This window comes from Aquarana catesbeiana, linkage group LG11 (assembly GCF_042186555.1).
Source record: "Aquarana catesbeiana isolate 2022-GZ linkage group LG11, ASM4218655v1, whole genome shotgun sequence".
Lineage (NCBI taxonomy): Eukaryota > Metazoa > Chordata > Amphibia > Anura > Ranidae > Aquarana > Aquarana catesbeiana.
The window spans coordinates 165,950,317-165,955,479 of NC_133334.1; the positions used below are offsets into that span (position 1 = coordinate 165,950,317).

Genomic DNA, 5,163 nt, shown 5'->3' on the forward strand with positions numbered 1-5,163 from the left:
TCCCTCTAATGGATGAGTTTAAGGGCCTCATTATAGAAGAGTGAAAGAAAATGGAGGAAGGGTTCCCTCTAGATTATCTCAATAAATTGGCTGAAGAGGATGCACTGATGCTTGACCACCCTCCGGTAGTTGACGCAGTAGTTTTTTACGCTTGGCCAAAGAATGTAACTTTGCCCATGGATGATTCAACTTCTTTCAAGGACCCATTGGATAGACGTATTGATAACGTTTTAAAAATCAAGCCCTAAAGAAGGAAGAGGTGACCCGTAGATCAGGACTGTCCGCAGGAAAGCGCGATGTCTATTACTATAAATCAAGCTGTCCAGTGACAGGAGTGCTTGAGCAGTTGCAGAAAGGTACCCCCTCCCCAAAAGGCGTCTTTACAGGACAGCATTTTAGAGAGCAAAACAACACCCACCAGAGACAGGAGACACAAACCACCGCAGGTTTAAAAGAGGCTCCTCCATGAAGCCAGTTATTGTGTTTTCTCCTCCAGACATAAACATTCCTCTGAAGCTCGGCCCCAGTGGGAAGAAGTTCTGCAGTAAACCTCAACTGGCACGATACCTTGGCAACTCAATGGATCTCAGCACTTTTGACTTTTGAACAGGAAAAACGTCGATGAGCAAAATAAATAAGAATCGGCAGCGAATCTGATATAATGGGCTTAATCAAGCTAAGGGCAAGCCTGATTTGAACACCATCCTCCCAGTCCAGCAGACTGCTTCCATCTTCAAGCAACCAGTCACCAAAGTGACAGACCATCCTACCAACAAAGTGAAAAGTGTCCCTCAGAAAGCAGTTGACCAGCCACATCAGCTTTTTTGGGAAAAAAAAACTAACTGGTTTAAATGCTTTCGACATAGCAGAAGAGCTGGTGAAAACTATAGAGTTGCCAAAGGGACTGCAGGGTGTTGGTCCTGGGTGCATAGATGAAGCTCTTTTGTCTGCCATTGCTAGTGATCTACACACAAGTACTATGCCAATAACTAGACAACTGTCTGCTGCAGTGGAGAAGAATCCTGGAGTCTGGCTTAATACTTCAGAGCCTCTTTGTAAGGCTTTTATGGTGACAGATGAAGACATAAAGAAAAAAGAAGAACTTGTGCAGCAAGTGAGAAAAAAGCTGGAAGAGGCTCTTAAGCTGCCAAGATATGCTGGCTCATGTAGATAAAATTTCAAAAGATGTGGGTCCCCCCTTGGAAAAAGATCTCAATGACGCAGATGAGGATGACAATCCCAGAGGACTACTTGCAGAAGATGTATTATGCCGCGTACAGACGATCGCAATTTCCGACAACAAATGTTCGATGTGAGCTTGTTGTCGGAAGTTCCGACCGTGTGTAGGCTCCATCGGACATTTCGTGTCGGAATTTCTGACAACAGATGTTTGAGAGCTGGATCTCAAATTTTCCAACAACAAAATCCGTTGTCATAACCTCCGAGCGTGTGTAGACAATTCCAACGCACAAAATTCTATGCATGCTCTGAATCAAGTACGAGACAGAAGTGCTCGGTCTTGTAAAACTAGCGTTCGGAATGGGGATAGCACATTCATCACGCTGCCAATTTTTTAAATCTTTTAATGCAGCTCATTCTCTTCTTCTTTATAATGCTAGAATAATGAAGTTGTTTTGCTGCTGATATTCACACAGAGTTCTGAAAAAATGATTTCTTTATTATTTCTCGTGATCTCCTGAATATTTTTTTTTTTCATCAGATCTCCATAATAATGTTTTTAATTTTTGTTTATAGTGTTTTTTTTTTATCAAGATCTCCTGCTTTTTTTAATATTTTTTCTAGTGCTCTCCATAATATTGTTTTTTGTTTTGTGTGTCAAGTTACCACAACACCATTATTATCTTGTTCTGACAAACTGATTTCTTTATTATTTCTCGTGATCTCCTGAATAATCTTTATATTTTTATTCGCCAGATCTCAAGAATAATGTTTAGAATTTTTTTTTATAGTGATCTACTTTTTTTTTAATGTTTTTTTTCCTAGTGATCTCCATAAGTTTTTTTGTCGTTTTGTGTGTCAAGTTACCACAACACCATTATTATCTTATATTTTTTAACCTCAAGGAGATTGGTTGGTGTTAGTGTCCCTTGGTAATTTTAATTTGACTTATTTTTGAAATGTACCTGCCTACTCACAAACAAACTGTCCCTTTTGAAGTAAAACACATAGCCAAGTATTTGTGAAAAAAATAGACATTTATTAGGGGTCATAACAAAATAAAGAGGAAGGCAACGCTGGATAAACTGTTGAAATTGGCGAAGCCTTTGTACCCGTACCCCAGTTCAGACATCAATTATTTGACAGGCAAAATTAGTAGCCTGAGGAGTCTATTTAATAGGGAGCACAATCCAGTCCATGACTCCGAGAGATCGGGAGCAGCAGCAGATGACATATCTGAGGGTGTGGTCTTACAACAGCCTGCGTCTTTTGTCAGACCAGACCGAACCCAGGTCATCACTCTCAAGACTTCCTTGCACACTTCCTTCCAGATTGTGGCTGTGGTGTTGGAGTTGTGGCAGGAGGTGGAGGAGGAGTATGGTTTTTTGGTGAGTTCGCCCATCACCCCCTTATTTAGGGCCTGATAGATGACTTCCTCACAAATGAGGAGCTGGCCCACCTCCATTTCCTGCATTTTGCTGGCTGCCATGCAGGCATAGGCCTCTTTAACATTGGGGGTGGTTCTGAGGGCCACAGTAGCCTGCCGAATCAAAGAAAGCGCTGACTCCTCCATGTTACTCCCCTTCCTAGGCCTTTTTGATGGAAGGCGGAGGGAAGGAACCTGCGATTCGGTCAGGCCACTGGGCACGGCCACCTCCTGGCTGCCACTTTCCATGGCCACCTCCTGGCTTCCACTTTCCCCTGCCTCCTCCTGGCTGAGACTTTCCACGGCCTCCTCCTGGCTGAGACTTTTCTGTGTATGAAAATGGGACATAGTTTTAATTTTTTGGTCATCAATCACACACAATTTTGAGCTCATGACTGTTGCAAATTCAGTGTTAACAAATAGAAAAGACTATCATTCTGACCCCAGCATTTTTCATTCTTGTCCCAATAATTTTTGGCTACTACTGTTGATTGATATGTAAACCACTTTATTAAATCAAAAACTAGTGATCGATAATAACATCTAGTTTATTTCATTAATTTTGTGACAAGAAATTTGTTTAACAATGCTATACCTGACTCAAGCTGGGCTCCTCCACATCTTCCTGGGTGGAAGGCCCAGGTTGTACGTTGGAAGCCTCATCTGATGTGGTAGGAAGAGTGGAGGGAAGAGTGGAAGGAAGGGTTGAGAGTGATGGCCTGATTTCAGTCTGGTCTGACAAAAACCGCAGTCTGTCGTAGTACCAAAGCCTGGGGACATATACGTCATGTGCTGCTGCTCCTGATTTCATGGAATCCTGGACCTTTTTGCACTCCCTATTATATGTGCTCCTCGGGCCACCAATTTTGCACTTCAAATAGGGGATGGTTGCTGTGGGAATCACCGGCTTCACCAATTCCAGCAATTGATCCAGCACTGCCTTCCTCTTTATTTTATTATTATAAAAAGGGTGTTTCACTTGCCACAGACAGGGCAGCTCTCTCTATTCATCAATGAAGTTGGGGAGGAAGTCATGATTGTTGAATCTATCCATTTTATCTGCAACACACAACACAGGACAAACCCTAATGTCAGGCTAAACTCTACTAATCTTTTCCCAATATAGGCCTCATTCTATAAGCAGTATAGAATCATGAGTAAAGTTGTGAAAAGTCTGCAGAAGAATTTTGGGCTACGGCGATCCAAGGATCAGCTGAAGAAATGATGGTCAGACCTTAAATTAAGGGAGCACGATCAGTACAGAATAATCAAGAGAGTGCTGCAAAAAAGTAAGTATTTTGTCATGTGTTCCTATTATTGTTACTTTCGTGCTGCTCCATGTGCTTTTCTTTACTGTTGTACAGTTTAAAATGGTGTTTAAATGGCAAGTTTCAGGTTCGTGGGCACAGTAATTGTTCGTAGTAAACATTGTTCGTTCGCTCACTAAACAATGTTTTTGACAGATGCAGGTTAACTACATTTGTCCATGCCTATTTGTATTAAAAGAAGTTTGTTGTCTAGATGGGTTTGTAACTAGCATGAAATGCAAACTTGATTCAGTGTAAGAAGAGGACACTCAGCAGCTGTTTACACATCTGGACGCAGGTGCACTAGTGTGGGACACCAGAACACCCTTTTTAGGGTGTCCCACACAGGTGCTCCAGTGGATACTAGGGGTCTCTCTATGTGTGATACTTTACCAAAAAAGATAAGTATTTCAGCTTTAAGAAAGGGAAAAAAGCATGTCTTCAGCTTGGAACTCTGCCAAAACATACAATTGTACGACACTTCCAAGCAATGTTTCATATTCCTATTTCTTGCCTCAAATATCTGTGTGCTAAGTATACCTTTTTTGTATTCACATAGGGGAGAAAAGACTCAGGCATCTGAGGACACCAGGGATCCCCAACCTCCTAAAGAAGGGGAAGTCACCACACCACAACTGAGGATGTGGAGGGTGGAGAGGTTTATGACGTGGTTGAAATAGTGACTACGTCAAAGATGTTTGGTTTATGCATACAGCCTGATCCTTCTACTGCCTTACTCAATCTGAAGCCAGAATGTTTAACGATGATTCAATTCAAATTATTTTTTCTACTTCTAACAGCAGCTAAACAAACCATGGCAAAAGCATGGAGATCCCCGTCATTGGTAGTAGCTGAAGCATGTGGATAACACATCACCTGCCACATACCTTTGATGAAACTGTTCTAATGCCATGGTAGCTGTCTTGGGAAGACTTAAGACAACGCACAATGAACATGCCAACCTTCAAGATAGTTCTTGTTTTAACCTTGTGGACCCCCCTTCTTCTGTCATTCTTTCTTTCTCTCCTTTCTTTCCCCTTTACTTCTTTTATATTTTTGAAGCTCTCTTTTTATAACATTATACTATACTTTTAGACATTTCAGATATAACCTATGCAGCTGACATTTGTGCAATCTTTGATTCAACTATAAGCTCAAATGGTTCATTCACAGTTCTTTTACACCTCCATCAGGTTATATCCAGTTATTATTCTTTATACTGCATGTTAATATCCAATAATACTCTGAGCT

The 5,163-nt window shown here is 41.4% G+C and overlaps 1 pseudogene; it reads left to right on the plus strand.

Annotated features, from left to right (window-relative positions):
- Positions 1 to 253: 253 nt before the first annotated feature.
- LOC141111727 (methyl-CpG-binding domain protein 3 pseudogene) lies at positions 254 to 1,316 on the plus strand (annotated as a pseudogene).
- Positions 1,317 to 5,163: the final 3,847 nt, after the last annotated feature.